This window comes from Falco punctatus (genome assembly GCF_963210335.1).
Source record: "Falco punctatus genome assembly, chromosome: 3".
NCBI classification, from domain to species: Eukaryota; Metazoa; Chordata; class Aves; order Falconiformes; family Falconidae; genus Falco; species Falco punctatus.
This window is the reverse complement of record NC_137582.1, coordinates 117,641,524-117,666,950: the sequence shown is the minus strand read 5'-3', so window position 1 is coordinate 117,666,950 and position 25,427 is coordinate 117,641,524. Positions and strand designations below refer to the sequence as shown.

General features: G+C 43.3%; 1 protein-coding gene across 1 annotated transcript in view; it reads left to right on the top strand.

The window, feature by feature from the left end:
- The window catches only part of CSMD2 (CUB and Sushi multiple domains 2), a 301,013-nt gene that overhangs the window by 4,368 nt on the left and 271,218 nt on the right, over positions 1-25,427 (top strand). The gene's annotated exons all lie outside the window — the stretch shown is intronic.

Here is a 25,427-nt window from a genome sequence, read left to right as displayed (position 1 = left end):
TCCTCTGAAGAGTGGAGGAGGGGGAAGCTGTTTATGAATTTTGATGTACGTGTGTGTATTCATGTTGTAAATCATCCTTTTATTTTGTTCTGTTGTCTTAAATCTCTACAGGATGAAGAATGATTCAGGGGTACTTACTGTGCCAGGGAGGGAATGTCAGTGTGAAATACTCAGTGATTTGAGTATGGTTTTTTTAAGGGGTAAGGGTGCAAGATATTAACTCTCTGAAGTGGTAGATAGATGAGTGTGGGTTTGTTTTTTGGGTTGTTGTGTGTGTGTGTGTGGTTTTTTTTTTTTTTTTGAAATAGGAGGAAGGTAATAGTCAACAGCTAGATTACATTTGATTGTGGCATACGATGAAACTACAGTATTTTATGGCAGTAGCTGAGCATATCGTTTTGATCTGAGTCCTACTATTACTGAAGCAGTGGGGATATGGGTGCTAAATGGAATGAATGATTCTTATGTACTCATTCATGTCTTGCTATTGCCTTTTGTTACTGGAAAGGAGTTATTTATGGAAAACATTTAGAGGGTGCGGATGTTTAGAGGGTACGGCTCTTCTGCTTAGGCTTAGTCTGGCTTCTTGGCCCTTAGGTTGGGAACACAGGAAGGCAGCAATTTGCTGTACCTGCCTCACTGTCCTTGTTACTGGGAGAGAGAGTACGTGACCTAGTCCATAGGTTTTCAGCACTTCACAGTGGGGTTACGTAGGTGATGCTCAGATGGGTGGGATTAAGGCCAATCCTTCCCCCTCCATGTGCCTCTACATATGAATCTGGGCTACCACGTGCCCTTAGGTCTGTCTGTAGTGCATGTACGTACTTACCTCCTCACACAGGTGTGCACACTTACAAGTTCTCAGTGAAGAACATTTAAATTCAGCATGCTTTCCTCCGTGGAAGTATAAGGCTATAATGATGGGTAGAGAAGGGTGGGGGAAGAGGAGCCCTTACTAGAAAGAACTTGCTAGGAAGACCGCTGTGCAGTAGTTGGGACTCTGCTTGGAGCCTTGGATGTTTGGGTCACAGTTCATAGAATTGTTTCGGTTGGAAAAGACCTTTACGATCAAGTCCAGCTGTTAAGGTAGCCCTGCCAAGTCCACCATGCTGCGGCACCATCACGCTGCGGCACTGTAGGCAAGCAATTGCACTTCTGTCCTCTTGTTCTTTGTATTGATTTCATCATTTGGGGTACGGGAGCCTTTCCTTTGCTGTGCAATTGTTTGCTGCCTCTCGCTCTGATTTTATTTTTCTTTTCGTTTTTGTCATAGTCTCCCTGTGCTGCTGAAGAACATCTAAGCTCAAGCTTTCCTTGCCACTTAGCTCAATCTCTGTCATGTCAGATACCTCCTAGGGAAATTTTGTATTCAGCTGGTTGATGGGTCCCAGCTGAGCCAGCCCGCAGTGGTACAGAGGTGGATGTCTGTTCATCTCAGTGGCTGCCTTCCAAACGTCTACGAGTTTCTGTCAAAAGAAGGCGCTTGTCAAAATGGGTGCGGGGAATGTGATCCAGGCAATCTGCCATAGATCCCAGTGGATATGCATTTTGCCAGGGCAATTTAGGGTGTAGTTGATCACATGAGCATTTGTAGCATCCCTGCTATAGAGAATACATTTTCCTATGCAGAAGTGGCTGTGACTTATTATTCTACTTTCAGGGACAAGTGAAGAGTGATTCTTCCCCCCAGTTTGCTGTTAACCACTTGCACCTGTGCTCCAGGGATTTGCAACTGCTGAATTACTGTGTGGTGCTTGCTGCCTTGCTCTGGTTCCTGAGAGGCCAGTTGTTTGAGAAATGCCAAATTTCACAGCTGTGCTTGTTGCTTATGTTCCTGTTGATGCTCCCCCCTCTCCTAGCTCCTACTTACATTTGGCATGGATCTTGACCAGAGGAAATTGTTATGATAATGTTGAGGGTTAGACAGGTTTGAGGGAAGGTCAGGCAGCCTAACCAGTACTGGATTTAAACTTGAGGTTTTTTCTTAGTTCTCTGCAGCTAACCTTTTAACCTGTCACTGCAACATAAGTTTAAGAGGCTTATTGTGTAAGGGATAGCTGGTGTAAAGACTTTGGGGAGAAAGCTGCAATAGATGTCTTTGTGTCCATAGTATCACAAGAGAATTCTTGCTAACTCCTTTTTTTATCAAAAGTGTTCTGAGACATAGGGCTGGAGTAACTTTTCATAGGCTTTAGTGAAATTGCAACAAAGGTATGTTTAGGTGAGTGGCTTTTAAATGATACCTCTTTGCTATCCTACATGTTTTTAGGCATTAGGAAGTTCAGAAATACAATGTATAGGCCTAGGTTTGAATTAGCCTTCACCCAGAAAATATAGCAAATTCAGATGGAAGGGGAAAGATGAGATTGACTTTAAAGGGCTACCAAAAATAAAATTGAGTAACAAAGATTCTGTATTGCTTGACTTGGTAAGTCCAGCATCGGGTTGTCTATTTGATACATACAGCAGCCAAAAATGTCAGAGGTAGCGTAATCACGTGTTGGCTCTCATATCCAAATGCAGCCCCCGTGGGTGCAGGTGAAAGATGGGAAGGCTGATAGCATCAGACTTTAAAGGCGTTTACAACCAGGTAAGTTTTTTGCTCCACCCAGAAAGACTGGCTATGAGAACAGAGATGACCTCATCAATCCTGTGTGTTAACTGGGGTTTTGTAGTCTAGCTCAATATTTTAATGGAGTCTGTATATTGCTGCTTATGGAAATGTCTCCTTTAAACATATTTATTGCGAACTACAATATGTGCACTTAATACTTGTCACCTAGATGTTACAGTGCATAAAACCAGCCAATGAGGCTGGTACGATGCCATCCAATACCTTTGGTGTAACCTGTTTCAGAGTAGAGGCAAACATAGAATTAAAGAGCTTTCCTAATAAAGTGCTTTTTTAACGTGTATCAGTGGTAAATCCAGAGTGTTGAGGGGGCGGTGGAAGTGGCAGGGGAAATACTGCTGCTGCCTGCTCAGTAGCTCTTCAAGCACCGGGCCACAAGCCGTGTACGAGTCCCTGAGGAGTGCCTCTGGGATGGAAAGCAACTGGCTCTACTGTTCAAAAAAATTCATTTTGGGAATTCGTGGCAGAGCTGCAAACGTTGGTCTCGGCCTTAAACTTTTCCTGCTTTGTTTCTTAATATTTTTTTTTTGCAAAGGAGCATAAAGGTAAGATGGTTTCAGTGTGACTATAGGGTTATTTCTGAGGCCTCCTGTGGTGTGTGAGTGCCTGCTTTGAGAAGTAGGCCCTTGCATTGCTTTCAAAGAAATCAAGATACAGAGATTAAAAAAAGTGATAGTAGCACCCACAGTTTCCGTGTTTACACAGTGTTTCTGGAGGAGTGAAGTACAGTGCAGTTATGGAAATCAATGTACTTTGCTTGCAATAAACACGATGCAGTGCAGTAATCTGCAAAATATATGTGTTTCTGCCATGCCATGCAGTGGCAAACTGATCTGATAGTGGTTAATGTATAATTGGGAAAATCCCATCGATTAAAGAAATCAAATTAACTCTGTTTCAGTCTCTTTGCTGCTGCCATGGACACAGCCAGCTAGAATGGAGACAGTATGCTGGAGGGAGCTTGTATGTAAATTTTTTTTTTTTATACCTCCCTTGCATGAAAGTGGGAAAGGGGGTTGTTTTGGGTGTGGTTTCCCCCCTCTTTATTTGACTTCACGGTGAACAGGTTGGTGTTTGTTCTTTGCAGTGTCAGGCAACGATGGTTGCAGTAATTCTCCATCCTTACAAGGTACAGGTATCACCACTGTAATAATAAACTAACTGCCTGTTTTTTGTCTGCACGCTGCTGTCTGCTGGATGGAGAGAGAGGTGGGGACTATGTCAGAGCCCTGCTAGTGTTAGTAATTTCTGAAAGGTCAAAATAGTTGTGGAGTAGGGACATCTGATGCTCTGTGATTTTCACTGGAAGGGAAGGGTCTTGCAACTGTGTGGCCTGGAGCGGCTCTGGTTGCCAAGGAGATGTGTAATAGGGGAGGAATTAAACAAAGCTTTAAAAGCTCCTTCCCCATTACTGACTGCAAAAATCTACTTGAAAATGAACTGGTGGCCTACGTTTAGGGGAAGCGGGTATTCGGAGAGCTGAAGGAAGGGGAACATGACTTGCAGAGACACCTGTGCAACGTGTTGTTAAGTGTATTCATGGTATGGAGTGCTCAACAGCTTCATGAGCAGTGGTCCTTAAGAGTCTAGTGCAGTGTAAACATACAGCTGGAGGCAGCCCTTGCCTGGAAAAATGTACAATCTAACTCTTGACAAGTATTGGATATAATTCTGGAGTGTTGGAGAATTGTGACAATAGGTGGAGAGGTGCTTTCTGCCCACACTGTTGGAGGTCTGCTGCTTAAGCCAGGTTTGGCTAAGGACAATACAGAAGAAAGGCAACCAGTGTCACCAGAAAACAGCTTTATACTTGTACATATATCAGCCTGGCATTGATGAGAGTGCTGCTGTGCAGGACTCAGGCTGGAGCTGCAGCCAAGTTCTCGTAAAAGCCTGGTACCTCAACTCACACTGGCATCTGGGCTTCTTCCTTAGTCCCGGTGACCTCCGAAGGCAGCTCTTTCTCTCTGTAACCAGAAGGCAATTAACAGCATCCTATGTCCTGCTGGCAAATTTGTTCTTCCTTCCATCAAAGTAAGGAGGTATTGCTGTTCTGCTTCATTGTTAGCCATGTGAGAGAAGGCACTGGGCAGAAACAGTCTGTGCCCGAAGATGTTTTGCTGTGAGCGCAGGGAAGTTAGGAGGCAGAACCAGATGCAGAAAGGCTTCCCCAAGGTCGTGCAGCAGGTTGCTGGTGGAGCTAGGAATGCACCAGGTCGTCTCACTCCGGAGTGTTACTGCGTGCTAAACAGCAGCACAGAAATCCTGTGCTGTTGCTGCGAAGAGAGGTGTTTTTGAGATGCTTTCTCTGCAGATGAGGTCTGAGCTGTATCTGTGCTAGTGGATGTCAAGGCATTTTACAGTAGTTACACTGAAACAGAACAATTTCTCAATCCATTTATCAAAATGTCTGCAGTTCCCATTTCAAGGCAGATAAACCAACAATGAATAGCCAATAAATGTATCTTTATCCAGAACATTTTAAAACAAAAAGAAAGAGAAGATTGGTTCTTTTGGCCTCTGGCTTGCACTAGCTTTCTGAAATGTTAAGTCTATTCTGTCCTAATGAAATGGCTTTATTTGGGTTCCATCCACCTGCCTTAGTGCCACCAACATTTCTTTCAGTGTGAAGAACTTGGCTGCTTCTCGGTTGTTAGTTTAGTGGGGTGCAGACCAACAGGCAGTTTCACCAAACCATGGTCACAGCCTGATAGTCCTGGCCCTGTCAGTGCCCAGAGCCAGTCGTGTTGGAAAGTGCAAGAAGTACTGAAATAGGGCAAGAAGGATGAGTTAATCACAACTAGAGAATTAACCACAACTGGGGATTTTCTGGTTCAGCACGCTCCTGTTACTTGCACACTCTCTTGACTCACAAAAGTCATTAAAACCCAGTTCTTGCTGTTTTCTATGGCTGTTGGCACTTACAAATCCTTGAGGGTGTGAGCCGTAGTCATTCCGTTTCACCTCCCCATCTGTAAAATGGGGATAAGTAGAATTTGTAAAATCCTGAAATGATTTACAGATTTATTCTGCAGAGAGATCTTCGGATGTTTGTGAAAAGCTTTCAGCAGATACAAATTGCACTAGGTTGATTAGCTACACAAGTTTTATGCTCTTGGTTTTCTCCCTTGATTGCCTGGAGTGAATTCAACCATTTCATGTACAATTTAGGATTAATTGTGAATGACATTGAGGTGAAAGTTGTCTGTCTGCTGCTGAACTTCAAGAAGTATTAATGGCAAAAAAAGTCAGGAATATAATCCAATGCAGTTTCTGTTCTAGCAAGGATTTGCACAGGTTGCTGGGCTCCTTCTGTAATTCAGCTGTTATCACTTACACCGTTTCTATATGTTTATATTTGCATTTGTGCCTTTTATCAAAAGACTGCAGCGCAGCTTTTAAAAGCGTAGTGTACTCCAGTATGGATGGGAAGGTAGGAGACTTGTAGCAGACTGAGAACTTGCCAGAAACATCAGGAAACTGGATGCTGGTCATTAGCAGAAGCAGAGTATTAGCAGAAGGGTTGGTCTGGGTCTTCAGATTGTAACCTGCCGTGGAGTCTGGCTTGAAAGCTGTTGCTTAAATTGTGTGAGCTTCAGCTTCTTGTCTAGAGAGTGGAAGAATAGTACTGTCTAATGAATTTTGAAGATGAATGGCTCAAGGATGGCAGAGATCAAATAGAGAACTTTTCCTAATTATGGTGCCTGTTTATTTATCAGCAGTTTATCTTTTTTTTTTTTTTTAAGTTAAACTAGTGAAAGCAGAGTTTGAAATCTTCTTTTTTATGGCAGCTATGTCATTGCTTTTGGAGCCAGAGAGCCTGAGCTTATTGCCTTTAAGAACAAGATGAGTAGTTTTCCTTAACATCTGAGTTGGCTTTTCATTCTCACAAAGTTTGCTGAAGAACTTTACAGTGGGGAGTGTTGTGTAATGGCTTACACGTTGTTACTGCTCTCCCCTTATCCTGCCGTTGTTAACGGGTGGGGGTGGGGGTGTGTGTTCCCAAAGACTTGGGATGTGTGGCCGGTAAGGTGGACTTTCTTTCTTAGATCTAGGTGAAACGAGCAATGCTAGCTGGCGATTTAAGCATCTTGCAGAAAAGCTGGTCTTGCAGTTTGGAAAGGTAAGGATGTACTGGGTCTCTTTCTGCTCCCCAGCCCTGCCTCTTTCATGTTTCTGTAACTGCATTGTCAGCTGGATTCTTCCCTTTTCTCATTGCTGTGGGGCAAAGGAAGGATCTGGTCCTTTAATAGACATTTGATCTGACATTGCTGAGCGGTTAAAGCCAAGCTGGAGGTACAGAAAATGGAAGCTCATTTCTTCTGTAACAAAAGCACAGTTTAATGTTCCTTTCCCATTTGATACACTGAATAATAATATTGAGAAAACCAGATCTCCTCTCAGAGGAAATCTCCTTCAGAAGGATAGTGAAGCCTGGTGCTTTTCCAAAGCCGGTGCCATTTCTAAAGATGCTGCTTGCATTGTGCAGCATATTGTTTATATCCTTCTATTGTTGCTTTGTCTCCATTAGGGAAAGGTTAGGCACTGATTGTGGACACAGGACATCTGTCAGCAACCATCCTGGGATGTTTTCATTAAAGTTAAGCACCACTTGGAGAAGGACTTGGTCTGTTAATATTAAAATAATACCCACCTGCTGCAATAATAAGCTTTTGAAGTATAGGGAATTTGTCCCTGATGGTGTTGGGGCTTTTTTTCTGGTGTTGGGTTTAACACATCCTCAGGAGGCAGCAGTCCTGGAGTGAGAGAGGGATGATCTGTCACTCACATGCTGTCCCCTCTGCAGGGTTCCTGCCTCCTCTGAGGGCTCCATTCACTTTCTACAGGCTGTGGTGGCGTGGAAATCATATAGCTTTTCAAAAGATGGTGAAGTAGCTGGATTGGAGTTTCTGTACTTCGGTAGGGTGCTTTAGTGAAAATGCATTAAAAATCCTGTCAGGCGCTCGTGTGCTGAGGGAAGAGCGTGTGGAACGAATGGTCCCCACGCTGTAGATGGTATCTTCCTTAAGACCTAGAGCTAAAGCACAGTGAAACTGTTGTGGCTTTGAGTGAAGTTCTTCGTCTTGATCGTGAAGACAGATAATCTGCTATCTTACCTTGATCTATGAGAAACCAAGTCATCTTCTTTCAGTAGCACATGCAGCGCTGGTTTCCTTACCTTGGCAAGATTTAAGATACAAGAGATGATGCCTGCGCTGCCCGTGCTGCTGTTACCTCTTTGTAAACAGCTGGATCAGTTCTAACTGAAAGGAGTAATCTTGAGAAGAGCAAGTTCATTTCACTGGATTTGAAGTGTTCTAGAAAATAATGTTTTATGGGAGGGTCTGTCATTTGTTCCTGCTAAGTACTGTGACAGTCATAAATTACAGAACGAATTATGACCTTTTTTTTTTTGCCTGGGGATCTAACACTGAGGGCTACAGTGGGGAGTTTTTGCCCTTCTTTTCCCTAAGTGCAGTTAGCAAATGAGACTTTTTACAAAAAAATACCCAATTTGAACCTACAAGTCGATTCAGTTCACCCCTTATTAGCTCTTTGATTGAGAGCTGTGTAGATTGAAGAAGAAATGTATTGATCTGCTTTTGGGATTGAAAACTAAGATTAAGTAGAATATGTCTAAGGGTGAAAATGAGGTTTTAATTGAATGGAGGAGGTGAAAGAAAAATAGAATAGTACAATATAATGGTAATGGAAATAAGTTCTGGGTTTCTTTGTTAGTTACACATAGCTGGAGGTCATGGGATACAGGAACTGTGCGGAAGTGACTTGGACTTTGCACGTGAGTGGATTGATCCACTGCAGTTAGTGAGAATATTCGTGCACAAGTTGTGGCAGATTGGTAGCTAGCATGAGAATTTTTCTAAATTGGATCAGAACGTGATAAAAATAAGTCTGGTTTTGTAGTATCAGAGCATCCATCAGTTGCCAGGATTGTTAGGACATTTATCATTGGAACAGAGCTGGTAGCTTTCAGTGAAGAATTTAGGGTTTGCTGTTCTATATGTGAAATTCCTGTGTAAAGGGACTGAAAATTTCAATGTGATTGAAATATTTTACTTTTTCCGTGGATAATCTGTTAGAAACCTTTTTGTAACTATTTATTTTCTAGGGCATGTGGCTGTTGTTTGTCCCATTGGGTGAACAGAATTGTTAACTTTTCTGTGTGCTGTCACCTTCTGGTGACTTTCATTGATTGCTCAAGGTGACAAGTAGGCATGAGCTAATAAAGATCAAGTGCAGTAATACTTCAAGGAAGTGAATATGAAAGTGCTGTTAATGGAATCAAGTAAAAATTGGATTTATATCCCAACAAAAATTCCGGAGAGAAATTGCTCTCTGTTTGCCTTTTTTTGTAATTCAAATACAATAATACAAGTACAAGCTGTTACAATACAAATGCCTGGCAGAGTGTTGGAAGATCTCAAAGCACTCGTAAACGCACAGTACATTTCTCTTCAGAGAGCGTGGTTAAATGAGAACTGTGGTAGAAGTGTGAAGGGCTTTTAATAAATGGGGTCTCTGCTTATTCAGGATATTTTTCTTTAATATGTGTAACTGAAGGTAGAAGGTTCTGGTCACTGTAGTCACAGCTAATTTGCTCGTTACGGCATTAGCTGGATATTTGAAATCACTTCTTCTGTGTCATCTTCTACAGAACTTCTGTCTCCTTTCTGTTCTGAGCCCTCGGTGCTAAAAAGGGACGGTGGCCTCCCTGCAACTGCCAAAAGGGTATATTAGACTTAGTGTAATTTCTGTGCTTTCTATGTAGTTACAAATGCATGAAAATGCAACCAGATTAATCTAATGGAGTTTAAAGATACACGCTAGGAACTGAAACCTGGTGAGGAGTAGAAAAGAAATCCTTGCACCCCCCTCTGAGCTTAGGGCTAACTTCTAAAGAAGCTATATCCACGGTATTCTCTTTAAAGTGTCAGTTCTCCATCGGTGTAGTGATGAAATTGTTACTGCTGTGAGAATTTTGAGGACTGAGGTGTTATAATTTATTAGCAAGATGAGACTTGTAGCTGGGTCAAAGATGTCTCTCAGGGCAAGTTCCATTCTTATTGGCCTTGAGGGAGCACTGAACTTCAGAGGGACACACGGCTTCATGGCTAATAATGGCAAATGAAGTTGCAGCTACCTTTGTCTTCTCATGATGACATACGTCTGGTACAGGGGGAATAGAGGCTAATAATGAAAACTTAGGAGAAAAATCTTTAAATTAGGCTTTCACTGTGATTAGCGAGGTGGGTTTCACCTTGAACCTTACTTCACCTTTTTTACATATTTTTTTTTTGAGCTGGAGGAGTCCTGGAATCACAGAATGGTTTGGGTTGGAGGGGACCTTATGGACCACTCACTTCAAACCCCGGGCAGGGACACCTTCCACTAGCCCAGGTTGCCCCAAGCCCCATCCAGCCTGGCCTTGAGCCCTGCCAGGGATGGGGCACCCACAGCTGCTCTGGGAACCTGTGCCAGCGCCTCAGCACCCTCATAGTGAATAAACTGTAGTTGTTGCTCTGTCTTTGAACTATAGTTAGTGAGTCCTAACACCTGAGATGAAAATGAGTTTGAGCACGGTGGATAAGCTATTTAAATGCAAATATTCTGTTAGTGGAAAATAATTGAAATACAAATTGAAAAATTTGTTTTGGAGATAATAATTAGCACCTTATAAATGAGACTGAATAAAAATGGTGCTTATGAATGGAGTCCATTGGCAGGGGTTTGTACAGAAGTTTTTCATCAAATTAGCTTCTCTTTTCTGAGTGTTCATTTCGGTTGTGAGTTGAGATGAACTGTCAGGTGAAACCTAAAACCTGTGGGCAATGGATAACATCTGAGATTCACAAGATTCACATATCAGGAGTTACAGACATAGCAGAAAACCGTGCCAACCCTGTGTCATTTTCACAGGTGTCTGGACTGGGGGTGGCGAAAAGTTAAACCTTCACTGTGTTCATGATGCAGGTGCAGAGAGAAAATAAGAGTAAAATTTTAAGAAGCTTTTGAATAATCCTGAATGTTTTCATTGAGCCTTGGACTCCCAGGGCAAGATTTTCAAGGATGTTTAGATGCCTAAGTAAGTGTGTACTTGCCCAGTAGGGTTTTATAAGAGGATACGTTAGCTGCAGAACTCAGGTGCATTTACAAAGGCTACAAGGCATCTGTCTAAGGTTCTTGGGTTATATATAAAAAAATAATATAAAAAATCTGTGTAAACGTGGTCTACTTAAGTTCCTTTTGAAAAGGGACTCATGGTCCTGAGGTGAACTCTCATTTTGGTTTTGTGAAATCTTGCATAAAGGAGTAGCTTAATCTCTTTGAAACCTTGCCATGAGTCTAGGGTCAAATCGAGGCCTCCCAAGTTCCAGTTTAGTGCCTTAACCATGTGTTAAACTGTATTTTTTTTTTTTTTTTAGACTGACTCTTGGTTTTAGGTAGAAAGTGGGTAAGCTTGCATGGTGTTCTCCTGTGACCAGAGTAGGATGCAGCACTTCTCCGGCTCCTGTTAAAATGTGATGTATGAGCACTTGGAAGGAGACTGATGGTGGGATTCAATTAAAGAGTATTGGGGCAAGTGAGAAGCCAATGAAGGGAAGTCACGGGGAAAACCCAGCCAGGCTGTTACGCTAGAGACAGCATGGGAAGAATATGCATTAATTGGTTAATGCTTGTGAAGTGCTTTGAAGATGGAAATAGCTATATAAGTGCTTGATATTATTATTATGCTGACAATGGCTATGTAGAAGAGTTGTGGTGCTAAGGGAGCAGTCAAAATTGATTAAGAGACAATTTTGAAAGAGAAAGTTTTGAAGGGAGAAAATTACATCCCTTGAGAAGAGGCCATTCTGGCTGAATATTGGGATAACTGTGTTACTTCTCCAAGCTGAGCAAATGATTTTAAGTAATGGACGGTCTGCACAAGATGCCCAGTTTCATCAGGAATTACGTAGCTGTGAAGTCTTGCAAATAATTACTGTTCTTTAGGTTGCTAATGAATGGCTGCTGGTGAGAGGTGAAATTATTGCAAGCATTAGGAAGCCCAGCTGTTTAGGCTTGAGGTGTGTGAAGGTCACGGAGTGTTTAGTTTGAAACCTAACTTGTGAAACCCAGTTTCACTAAGAGGAATCTGAAACCCCCGGAATTTCTGGATGATGAATTGCAAAAGCTTTAGTATATGTGTAGGCAACTCCAATGGATTTTCCAGCAGAGATGAGAAATAAGTCATAGCAACTCTTACGGCACTGAGGAACCCTCGTTGGGATGATTGGAGTGGTCTGATGTCCTTTATGCAGGAGGCATTCAAATTGAAATGGGTTGAGGTTGGCAAGGGGATGACCGGAGGAATGGAGGATGTATCTTAGAAGGGTGAAAGCACAGGGTTCATTTATTTTGGCAAACAGAATTGCAAGGGGGTCTAATGATTCTGTAGAGATACATCAAGGCCAGGTAAAAACACAACATGGAGGAGGACTGTAAGCTGACCAAAAATGTTGGTATGAAAACAAATGGGTGTACACTGGGCACAAATTAACTTTACCTTGGAAACTAGAATAACTTTAGAAGCATCAGACCAGTAAGGTTCTAACAAAAATCTTCCCGTGTGATGTACAGGAGTGAAAAGCTAACATATTTCAAAACAGGATTACATGGTGTGATTGCCAATCCTGGAAGGAGACAGTATGTAATGAACAGGACTACTTTAGCTTCAACAACTTCTGTGTGTGTATATATATGTATGAACACACATCCGTATATATACTTTATAGTGCAATTTGTAGTCACTCGCTGTACCTCTGCATTTTTCGAACTGATGATTATAATAGTGAATGTGATTACAGAAAACAGACTCGAGAAACTTGAACCAGTGAAGAATGCTCAAAACTTTGTTTGCTGGAGACTTTGAGCACAGGCCCAGCTGTTGATCGGTGTGTTTAAGACTCAGTAAGCTTAGAAGTTGGACTTGCGAATGTTTGCCTTCAGTTGATGTTCTTACTTCTTGCCCAACCTTTCTGAACCAGGCACACCATAACACTTGTCTGAATGTCTCATGTCTGGAAGCAGAGACCATACTTTCTTACTAAGTTTTTTGCACATCTTCTATTTCATTAATTCCCCTTTGGTGTGAAATTTTGAACTCTGCTGATATTAGTGATCACTATAGACATGGCTTTAAGTTTCTGCCAGAGAATTTCAGTATTCAAACATACTCAATGGACCCAGTCAATCTGTTGGGTACAGCATGAGGGCACATCCAGTGTGCCACCGATGCAATTCATGGTAAGCTCCAGCAGGAATTGTCAGTGTCAGTCAATGGCATGGCAAGGAAGCTGTTAACTGAAACTGAAGTGTTCAGCTGTGCTCTAAGGACAGGATTGTGTGTTTTTGCATCCTTTGATTATACCTTTACTCATATGTCTTGGTATTTTTGCAGCCTGTCTCTGAGGTATGCTAGCATCTGTACTGTGTTGAAAGGGGAATAGCAGGACTGTGTGTTTGACTTATGCAGTAGCATTGGCCATGACAATATATACAGTGACTTCTGCATTATCCCAGTCACTTGTAAGAAATGAGCCTGGGGTCTTGTCTCCGCACAGGTCTGTGGGGGATGGCGGGTGGTTTCAGAGGGTTGCATCCCTGATGACTGGGTAGCAGAGGACACCTCAAGGTGACTCACAAGCCAAGTGGGTATGGAACTGCTGATCAGCTGTTGATGTAGATGACTGGCCTGAGGAGCACAGGAGTTGTGTAGGCCCTTTCTACACCTATTTTGCCTGGCAGGGCATGGTAGCTGGGGGAGAAGAGGGCAGAGGCACTGTAGGTACGCTTTTGTTTCCATGTGCTGAATGGCAGTATTGCCTGGTGATGCTGGGAATCTCCCTCTTCCTAGTGCAGAAACTTCGCCTTGTTTCAGCAGGTGTTACAAGGATGAAACATGTACTTTTAAGTGGATCTGGCTAATGTACTCTGGGATATTCTGGTTAAGATTTGTTGCGGGTAAGTGGTGAGCAGCCTCTCAGGCTAAGGGATAGACCCCCTTCCTATCTGAATATTTCTATAAGTGCTTGTTCGTTTATCTGCTCTTTGTATTAATGACTCATCGTGGCTCTAACCTTTATTCTGAGTTTTCAATTACTGCTGTTGAAGAAGCATTCTGTACTTCTAGTCCTGGAGGTGGCCTTAAATTGTGTCATCTGGATAAAATACTTGATTCCAAGCAGATGGATGAGAGCTTGTCTGTTCTGTGTCTAGTGCTGGAGAGAAGAGGCCACATCCTGTGTCCTGGAGATATGTGGGAACACCTGCAGCCTTGGCTTTGCTTAAAACGTTATTACTCATCACAGAGTCCTGTTGCTAAGATGCCCTAGGTCAAAATTCAGGTCCAAATTGTGTGTATTAGGCTCATCGCTGAGAGTAGGCACACCTTGCTTGCTTTGATCTGGGGATGTCACTTCTTTTTCCTTGTGTCTCCTGCTGCCTCTTCCAGACCACTTTGCTTAGCTTCCTGCAATGCCCAGTATTCAGCAGAAAACCCAACCAGTTGGTGTTGCTGAATATCAAATGTTGTGAAGGCAGGGAAGGAAATGAATTGTGACTTTTTGCAAAGCCATGCAGTAGAAAGCTTGTCTGCAATATTGCCAGACTTTATTAACTAGTTGTTTAGCACTCAAAGAAATTTCGATGTATATATTAAAATCAAAGGTTGTTTCTTTTCCCTCCACCTTCTTTTCACGTTAAGGCTGCCCTGTGATGAAGCTACAGTTGAGCTGTTGCATGTGTGCCCTTGCCTAGCAACTGGCCTAGCAACGTCACAGCATCGCAGCAAACCCAGTGCCGGGGATGGAGCCGCTGGCTGTCAGGGAGCTGGTCAGAATGGTAATTTGTGATGAAAGATACTAGAGCCTCTTTTCATGAGGCTGGCAGAGCCTTGTTCTTAATTTCTTGACCTTCAGGCTTCCTTGAATACCTACAGAGAGCTTTCTGCCACTGCCCTGCAAAAATCAGATGAGCTAAATGTTGCCTGGTAGCTAAACCTTTATATCATGTGCAGTGCTTTGACACCTTTTTTTTTTGTTAGTCTTGCAGCCAAGTCACATTGCCTTGCACTTGGGGTGGGGTAAAATATGTGCCTGTGAACAATTCCTGTAACACAGCCAAGGCACCGTAATTCCAACTGAATCTGGAGCTACCAAGTGTAACACCCTTCTGCAGTAACAGAGGGGCAAGGCTTAAAATGTGTACATCTGCCCTAGGAAATGAATCTGCTTCTCTTAGCAGCAGCTCTGGGGCAGAAGCCTGAGAGTATGCGTAAAGCATAGCGTCTGTGGCTGCTTACTTTGTTTTTCAAGTGTTTAAAGCTCTTGTCTCTTTCTAGGGTGTTCAGCTTGGAGGCTTTTTACTTGATTGGGGTTTTCAAAATCTTAATATGTGAGTTACTTTGGCCAAGGTTCCTTTAAAGCCCCAGTGAGATAAGTTGACAATAGCTTGTGAAGTGCAATGGAAGGATGAATGTCCTTCATTCTAATGCAAACACGGGACGTGAAATGAAGTACTGCTTGTCACTTTTGTCATAGGACAGCTGTGCATGTAGTTAGAACAGGGTACAGCAAGGAACCCCAAGGTGAATTGGCTGGTTTGGCCTGCCCAGTGAAAGCTTACGGCAGTGGGCATTGGGCCCTGCAGCAGCTGTGTGAATCCTGAATGTGTCTGGATATATGTACTGGACGGGTGAAAGAATCTGTCCCTTGCTGATGGCTCCGAGTGCATTGTTCATGCAAGACTCATGCCTGCTACCTCACAAGGTTGTGTTTTCCTTGTCAGCAGTACAGCAATTCACTGGGGTTTTTATGCTCATCTGGGATGGGGTGGTCAGTTCATGCTGAAGAATGCTGATGGCAGGGACAGAAGAGTGAGTACCTTCTGTAACCAGGCTTGTTTCTGGTGTGGCTTTGGAGTCAGCAGGCATGTTCAGTGTAGTGCAGTAAAGCCTGTGAGATTCTTCTCCTCCTGGCATTGACAGTGCTGCTATTTCCATGTGGCACAGTGCTCTGGAGAAGCCAGCTTGACTCCCGTTAGGATACAGCTGTGTTAGCACTGTGGTGTGTTCAGGCTGCAGGCAGGGATGATGTTTTGGATGCTGCTGCTTCTGGACACCACTGCCGGGCTGAGACTTCCCTACTGCTAGGAACGATTGTCCCACTGCAGGCTCGGCAGCTCTGTTGCAGCTCTGGATGTATGTCTTGCTGATATTGTCTGTTGACTGATTCCCTGACGCTTCGGTTGCAGCAGCCTAGCACGAGTTACAGGCTAGGCTCTTTAGTCTGGCTCCACATATGCTCCAGATCCTCCCGTATTCCCTGTGAACGGTGATGTGTCAGACTTGTGTGGTACGTGGAGCTCAGCAGCTGAACTTGGCATGTTTCCTGAGGTAAGTGCAGCTCCTTTTCCAGGTGCTTCTCTTTCAAATCCGAGGAAAAGTATGCCAGCTCCCCAAAGGGTTAGAGGGGAGCAGCGTGATGCTTTTGCAGAGAAAGCACAGCCTGGAGGGGTGTGGGGTGTGAGGTGTTCCTGATTCCGTGTCCAGCACTAACTGCAAATGCCTCACCCACCCTTTGCATTTACATGGTATTTGCTGTATGGGATGGAGCGGGAAGAAACACAGGTCTTCAGTTTGCATGAGAAATCTTGTTCTTGAGTCCTCTAGTCGGGTTTCAAACAGGTAAAAGGAGCTGCTGATGTGGCAGATCTTCCCTGGTAACTATGCTGATAAAGCTGAACTCAGCTTAAAGCAGGGTGAGCTGTAGTATGTTTGGCCTCGCTGACAAAAGTCCTATGCTTTGTTCATTAAAACATTTAGGGGTTTCTTTCTTTCTATGTATCCCCCTTGCATCAACAAACTCTGCTTGCTTGACTAAACACAATCTCTGTAGGTCAGTAGAGCGTGGAAACAATCTTTTTTTTTTTTTTTTTTTTTTTTTTTGTTGCAGTCAGAACAGGCAGACCCCATTTCATGACTTTGTTCCATGCACGCATGTTCCAGGAGCCTTCTAGATGATGCAGTCAATGTGGTCTTTGTCACCATGTTTTCAAGGAAGATGGTAAAAACAGATTTAGCGAAAACATACTGATGCATTCTGTATTGTGGAGTAATTAGTAATTTTAAATTCCTGGTCGGTCTTGGCCAGGCAGAGTTTTCTTTGTTGTGCACGTTTGAAATGTTTACTACCATTGTATCGTTGTTACCCACTGGATATTGGATCTGGTGGTGTCTGAAGTGGTTTGCCTGCCTGCCCCTCTCCAGCTAGCTGCCTGCCTGCCAATAAAATGCAGTATTTAAGATTGCTGCTGTAAATGGGAAAATGTATTCATTGATGTGTCTTGAACACAGACTTCTCGAATATTTACTCCAGTACTAATTATATTAAAAAGAATGTGTTACCAGGGATTTTCTAGATGCTTATTAAAATAACTCCAAAGTAATATTTTTAATATCTTCTATTATTAGTCCTTAAGCCCTCTTGCCTCCCCTCCTAACAGTAAAATAAAGGGAAACCATCTCCCTTTCCCCTCACTATGTGCAAGTCTTTACTTGCAAATGCTTGTCCCGTCTTCTAGCTTGCTTTGATTCTCTTTAGAAGGTTAGCTTTACAGATGGTGAAGTGGCCTATAAATCTCCAGGAGTGTTTGGGAAAGCCACCATGACACTGTAATGTCTCTGTGATAACCCAACAGGAGCGTGTGCTGGTGTATTCACTGCAGAACAGCTCGAGTTCTTACCAGCTACACAGCAGGTAGTGGGATTTGATTTTTTTTTTTTTTTTTTTTCATCTTCCCTTTGATACCAATCTTTTTATTCAAACAAAAGATGTGATGAGGGTCTTGAAGACTGAAGTGCCTTCTGTTTCCAGGTCATTGCAGGGTAGGAGTGCAGCAGGCTGGCAGGGGACAGCCTGTGTCAGGTCAGCATGCCATGCTGCTCTCCCTCTGTTAAGAACAGAGGACTTGAGCCTCAAGGGAAAATCTGGCAGCTGCTATTATGACCAGTGTGCTCACTTAGGCAATTTCTAGCTCAACCAAACGAGGCATTGCTTTCCAGCAGCTGAAGTCTCTGGCCTCTCAGCATGTCAGGGGACTGCAGTGCAGCTGTAAGACAGGACATATGTGCAGTGTCATGTTCTTGTGATGCCGGGTTCTGTCCTGCAACAGCTTCTGATATTACCTGAAACTGGACGTTTCCTGTCCAGCATCTTCACACTCGGTTGACCCTGCTGTTGGAAGTATGTGCCCTTTCAAGGCTCATTCACAAAATACAAAACTAAAGTATAACAAAGCAGAAAAGGCCCTCTTCAAAGGAGAAGGGCATAGAGGAGGGAATGTGCCAGTGGGGGTGACAGTTGGCATCCCGGCCGTGTGGATGAGGCAGTGTTCTGCTCGGGGCTGGGCTTAGCTGCAACACTCTGTCCCGTTTTTGACTTTACGCTTCAGGACAGGTAGGGAGAGTCCAGAACCTCGCTGGGGGTTCAGAAACACCATTGAACAGGGAAGCATTGAACAGGTTGGGTTCATTTGTTTTACAGTAGTGCTTTCTGAACATGTTTGGATCTGTTGCCCCCAACATTTCCAGTGTTAGGCGTCTTTATTTCTGTGTAGGCTGTTACTGTATTTCTAGAGAATTGAAAAGAATAGACGCAAGGTCATTTTCCTTTCTTGCCTTTCAGATGCCCGCAGGCATTATGTGCTGCAGGTTGATAAATCACTTGTCTCAGGAGGAGAGGGCTGGGGAGAATAAACTGTTCTTTGAGTCCAGTGTAGGTAGGAGAAAATGCCGTGGTCTAAAGTAATAACAAGATGAATCTGGGCCAGATGTTAAGAAAATGGAGAGCTATGATGCTTTTTGTACAGGTTCTTCCTAATCTGAAATGTAACATTTCCAACCTATCTTAGAAATGAACACGATCAGAGTAGTGTGGCAGCGTGTGAGGATGGTGCAGTGAAAGCTGGAAGTTCCCAACTTCTTTCTTTGCAAGTCTTTGTACTTTCCAGCTGTAAGGTTGCTTGGTTGGAGCTTTTGCTGGGGAACTCCAAGGTCAGCAATGTGACTAGGAACCCCAAATATGTATAGGAAATTTGCATAATTTTCCAAGACAAATTTTTTGGTTGGGAGAGGAAGGGCGGGAACACGCGGGAAAAACTAAATACGCTATTACAGCATCTTCACTCCACCATCCTCTTTTTTTTTTTTTTTTTTTTTTTTTTTTTCCTTTTGTTCCTCTCTCACTGCTTGGGAAGCCCTTAAAATTGAATTGTTATGCTAACGTTGGAACAATGCCGAAGTGTAACAGATCTCTGCAATAACAGCCTAAAAGCCCGGGTAGCGCTAAAATGGACAAAGTGATGACAGAGTGGGAGTGAAAGACTGTTGGAATGGAAGGGAGGTAATGTCTCTCTCCAGAGAACTGGAGGTGACTAAGTTGGTTTCAGGAATGATATGTTTGATTTGCAGTATCACGGTATTGTGCCATCCTGCTGAAAACTCACAGACTCTTTTGATTTGAGGTGGATGTTATAATTCTTTCTGGACTTGGCAGTAATGGCATGAGCTGGATTCGGATAAAATGCATGTTCTTTGCCCTTGCATTCTTCAGTTTATCACTCCATGTGTTCAGAGAGAAAAGGCACTGGCTGAGATGTAAATCATCCCCTTGATGATGATCTCGGATCCACTGGCTTTTGATTAAAAGTTATAGTTAATGGAATGTCTCTGAATTATTTATTACCCAGAAGGCTTTGATATAAGACTGTAGGTTAAGTTAAAACTACGAAAAGGTGAATACTTAGGGAAACAAGGCCTAGATTTATGAAGCGTAAAGGTACTTTCCTTGTTTGTTCACTAAAATTGTGTGAGCCAGAGTGTCAAAGCTAGGCTATGGGTAAACCTTTTTTAGCGATTGTAATGATTTAGAAGACTACTATGTAAGAAAGCATAACTGGTTGCTGATAAACAATTCAAAACAGTAAACACTGGGGAAAGGAACATTTTTCCTACTTAGATGAGTTCTTAAAGATGAACTGTTTGATACAAGGGGTGCGATTTTAGTATGTTACTTTTGGGAAGAAGGTTGTGAGAAGACCTGTGTGAAGAAGCTGAAGGTTTCCCAACCCACTTGTGACACCCCCTGTTTGGAACAGGGATTGTGCCTTCATGCGAGGGGACTGTCCAGTCGGGACCTGGGGTGTTGGTCCTGTGCTGTGGCATATACCCAGTTGTGTGAGAAGCTGCACGAGTCTTGTGTGGTTTCACATGTATCACCCCGCAAGGAAAGCTGGGGCACTTCTGCCCTGAGTTTGGCTGGTTTTGCTGTCTCATCCCCAAGCTCTGCCCTGCTCGTCGGAGCCTCCAGATGTGCTCTCGGGGGACGCTGACAGCTGATGTCAGCATTTGAGTGCTGGTTCGGAGTTGGAATAGAGTGTCTTGCTTTGAAGAACTTTACTGTCCAGAGTCCTTTACCTTCATTGCATAATGTAAATAAAGAAAAAAAAGAGAAGTTGGTGATGTATGGGCAGGATTTGCCCCTAGTGTTTCAGGTCAGGATGCAATGTGTTTGTGTGTCTGCAGGATGTGGATTTCATTTTTCTTGAGGAAAGATTTTTTTTTTTATGTTCATCTGTTTCATTGACTAGGCTAGAACAACACGAAATAGAAACATTTGTGCTTAAGTAATAATAACTAAAGAAAATGACAATACCAAAACCTACTGCATTAAGGAGAAGACAGTCATGTATCACCAATAGATGATACTGTTGAGAGCAAGTCAGTGTATATGATTTGATTTTCTTCCTTTTGAATTGTGCAGTGACCATACATCAGTTGGCTAAATTAGATTTCTTTTCTGCTGAGAAACAAAGTGCATCAACTTATATTTTAGGAAGCACTTCAGAAATAAATTCTCTTTCTCTCTCTAAAGTATTGCTTCCTTAGATATTAAAATGATGTAAATCAACATAGTTAAAATGCTCCCTTGATTTACACCACCATGGATCTGTCCTGGTAAGTGGAAGGAATTGCAGGTAGGTGGAAGGTGATGGGTGATGTTTTGTACCCATATCCTTCGCACTTGTAATGTCAGGCAATGCCTTTGTTTGTTTTAGCTACTGACAACTTGGTGAAAATTTGTAGTGACAGAACTTGAATGCGAGTTTATCTGAGTCTGTAGAGCTGCTGAAATTCAATGTCAAGTGATGAAACTTAGACCCAGCCAGGGGCTTGAAGGGTACAGCAGCTGAGGCAGCTCGCTCCTGCACGGGAGTGTTGCTTATTTGAAGGAAATAGCCAAATGCTGTTGCTGGGAAGGTGCTTGAATGATTGAGTCTCCTCTTTTGTAAATGTAATCTGGTTTGGTTTGATCCATGTGCGGTGGTCATCACGGCTGTCAGTCCTGAGACTTGGAAGACCTGAGAACCAGTTAATGCTGCCCACACTGTAGTTACTGAGGGATGAACTGGTTCTGCTTTGGAACTTGGCTAGCCATGTGGCGTTAGGCTGAAGCTGGACTGACTGCCGCAAGAATGGTCCCACGCTCATGTGTCTAAACAGCTTGAGATATACAGCGTAAATAAGCCTCCTGCTAGCTTCTGTCTCCGGTCGTGTAGCTTGTACTGTCAAAAGAACTCTTGCTTTTTGAGTACTAGAACATTCTTCCCGCTCTCCTGGTGGCAGGAGGCTGATTGATACCCAGAATGAAGCTGGGGGGGGGGGGGGGGGGGGCGGGTTGCAGCCTTCCCACTTAAGCAAGAGGCAGCTGGAGCTGTACGCCGCTATTTATTTTTTGCTTAAGTGTCCAGTCATGTTAAGTTTTGTGGCATGTGGATTAACTGTACATTATAAAGTGCTGCAGGCAGCCCATATTTCTGTTAGAAATGCAGTTCTTCTATGAGCATATTGCAAAGTAAATATTTCATCTTTTTCCTTGTGCATATGAGCCAGAAGTGAAGCTGATTAGCCTGTTTACGTTGTTCGAGCAGTGTGTATTTCACAAAACAAGCGGCGTAGGTGGGAACTGGTAAAGCTGAGTTTTAAGCTCTGTCATTAAGGAAATGGTTGTGCCCCCTGGATGAAGACGTTTTTCTGCAGAGCCCCACGTCCTCCACAGATGTGGGTTTACTTGGGCTGTGGGTTTTTTTTCCTTCACCTTATACCGTGATCCCTTTGGAGAAAGGCTCTGTCCACTGAACAGTGCCAAGTATGATAATGCCTTCATCCTTGTCTGGAAACTTGAAGTGCTACTGCAATAAAATTACAGTAATGCATTCATTAAAAAGATACACTCTCGTAATAAACCACTTTCCAGAATTGAAAATAGCAGGCTGCATTGGCAGGGTACGAGTTGGAATGAACTCCGTTCTCAGACCGGTCATCTCCATCATAAAATAGGACATGTGCCCACAAATGTGTATCCACTGATGAGTTTGATGTTGATGTTATACCTTCAGAAAGCGTAAGTCTGTGAATAATAGTAGTAGAAGCTGAAATATCTGCATAAACATTTACACTGCCCCACTGAGCCTTATGGTGAATGACATCTCATCCTGCAGCCTTGGGCGTTTACTTTTCTCATTCACTGTTGTAGCTTGTGGATAAAGAGTGGCAAATTGAGAGGGGGAGATGCAGCCGTTCTGGAAGGGTTGTAATTCCTCCCATGCCAGGGCTGCTGCTGATTAACCTACAACGGGTGCCAAGGTGCTGGTCCCTGGGTACAGGGTCATTGTTGCCGTTCCTTGTGGTCACCCCAGTCTGAGCTGGGATAAAGGGCACGGCAGGTCACTGGTCTGTGCGGGAAGCTGCTGCATTCCTGTGACTTGAGTTAAGGTCTGTGGAGGTGCCTCGTGCCAAACTTCTGGGGGTTGGAGAGAATATGCCGGAAATTTTGGAAGAATGTTGTCTGCTGTCAAGTACGAGTTCACCTGGAACTTGATAGCACAGACACTGGCAGGGACCTTTCATACCTTTCAACTTACTCATGCTCCTGGGTCAAAGGGGTAAAGAGAATTGTTTTTGCAAGTCTTCAGTGGAGAAACGGAATGTCTCCTTGTCATGTACTTCAGATTTTTAGATAAGGTGTTGTCAGTAAAGCCTGAACTTAACTACCTTAAACCTGAAAGCAAATTACAGTGTATGCATAAATTCTCCTGGGCTTCCTGGATCTCTCTCCTGTGCCTGCTGACTTCTTCCAGCAGTGTCCAATGTAAATGAAGTTCCCTGCTATTACAGTTGATGGAGAATATATTGCTTTCCAGTTTGTCAGCTTCTGGAAAACTAATTTTTGTTTGCAATAAGAAATTTTCTTTTAGCTGTGTCCACAGCACATCTTGGTCAAAATAATGAACATGCAAATACTTCAGTAGATGGATTTGGTATGTCATAAAACTGTGTCCTGTTCTCTATTCATTTTTTTCTTCAGCTAGGTTGTAAGGTTATGTGCATTTTTCTGGCCTTTGATTGAGTCACTAATTATGCAAGGATGGCATGAATTTATATTGAACTTAAAGCTTGTTGCCTTTCCTATGACCTTGGAAGTGTTTAGAATATGGTGTCTCTGACCTTGACTTTATTTTCTGAACTTCATGCAGCTTCAGTAGCTTTTATACCGTCAGGAAATGGAGAGATACAGCCTCTTTAATTTCCCAATTTCCTTAAATTGTTCTGATGACATTTACTTATGATTAAAATAAAAAATGTGCAGTAGAGACAGATTCAATATCCCCACATTGCCTATTGAGTGCCAGTCTGGTTGAAGAAAAGAGGATGTGATTGAATTTTAGAGAACTGAAGCTTATGGATCTTTGGCAGTCTCCAAGTTATTAAACCAAACTGGGCCTAATTTTACCACTCTGTGATAACGGTAATATTCCCAGCTCTGCGCAGCTTTCTGGCACCGAGCTAATACATCCTTTCAGTGAACCTTACAAATAAATGGAACTGAAGTGGAGGAGGGAGGTAGATTTCACTCTTGTATGTATTATGTATTGACAAAATGCACTGAGAGAGGCAGATGCCAGGTGCTGTAGAAAAGCAAAGTACTTTACGCTGCCCTTGCTAACGAGTTATGTGCCTAGCTCCGTTTTGGTCCCTGGTGGATTATGGGGCTGTCCTAACTCTCATTGGTATAATAAACGTGATACAGAAAGATTCCCTGGGTAGTAAATGTGATTGACCATTTTATATTCATAAAGCTGTGAACTTCGTCTTGCGGAGGGAAGTTCCACTAAGCATTTTTGCACCAAAGTAGGTCAATCTAATTATAATTGGCTTTAATGAGCACTACTCTGCAGTTCTTTACCTGTAGCTGGTTGGCACTCAGAAGTGCAAATGCCATTGCCGCCTTTGAAAAAAAAGCAATGAGAAATCAAAGAAGTAATTTCTAATCTTAATTCATTTCAACTTGAAAGCCTCAGTTATCTACATAAGCAGGGGCAAACAATCCAGCTTTGGTAAGAAAAGACAGAGCAAATGCAGGCAGCAGTGATCAGCAGCTCTGATGCTGGCTGTAGGATGAAGGTGAAAATCTGCTTTTGGTCTCGCCACAGTTGCCTTTGCAGACTGCCTGGAATTTAGCTTTGGTGTGGAGGAGTTATTCCATTAAAGCCAGTAGGAGTTACACTAGTTTGTTTGGAGTGAATTTCTCTTTGTGTCTCAAAAGACATTGGGATAAAGCAGCAGTGAGGAGAGAGGAAAACACTAAGGAGAATTTGTCATTTGGGCTGTTCCCAAAACATATTTATGTACCTGTTTCCCCAGAGAGAAGAACATCTCATCTATCTAAAAATTGTACATCCTGGCAGTTAATCTCTATCTTTGGGATGGAGTGTTTGCAGGTACTGCCTTGGGGAAGGACAATTGATTTCGGGGAGGTGTGAGGTATTTAGCTGGTGGGTGCAGGAAAAGGTGGATCTCAAAGTTGTAGCTCTCCAGCACCTCCTCAGAAATACTGACTGGAAGACATTTGCTATGTCTTGCTTGCACAAGGGGTGGAAAACTTGTGGAACTGGCCAAGAGAAAACAGAGCAGCCTGAGAAGGCTGGGTCTGGCCAGCAGGTTTTTTTTCTGCTATACCTGCATCAGGTCTAATAGGAGCACGTGCGTTTCTGACGATGGCAGCTCTGGGCTGCAGTCCGTGTTGCTTTGCAGTGGTGCAGTTGCCAGTTCGGGGTGTGCAGACGGGAACATGCCTCTTCCTTACGGCAGCCTGCACGGCAAGGCCCTGGAGAAAAACCGTCGGCTCTTCTCCCTGCTAGGAGGTAGTTTCAGGCTGGTGAGCAATGCTTACCTGAGAGAATGTGGATGGGGGTGGTGGGGAAGAACTGCCATTCTAAGAAGTTGCAAAGATACAGGGTTTCTCTTTGGTTTTTTATTCCAAATAACTATTCAGATACGGTTTGTTAAAGCCTTTGAACTGTCCTGCTTTTTCTGGAGTCAGGACAACTTTAACTTCTGATCTTTTGCCGTTCACTTTTCATGCAGTCTTGACCAGACGGGCTACTCGTTTGGTGACTGGGTTCCTCGCTGTGTATGGTGCCCGTTGCAGGTTTTGGCCTTTCAGGGTGAGGGGTGGTCTGTGTCCCTTGGCACAGCTGAGCCCTGAGCTTCTGTCTCTTACTCAAGTGTAACTAAGGGTAACGGAGATGGTCAGTTTTGGCATTGTTAGTGTTTTGTGGCCTCTGAACCCCTCATGCCTGAGACACCCGGCATGGCCAGGCACTCTTGAAACGTGTT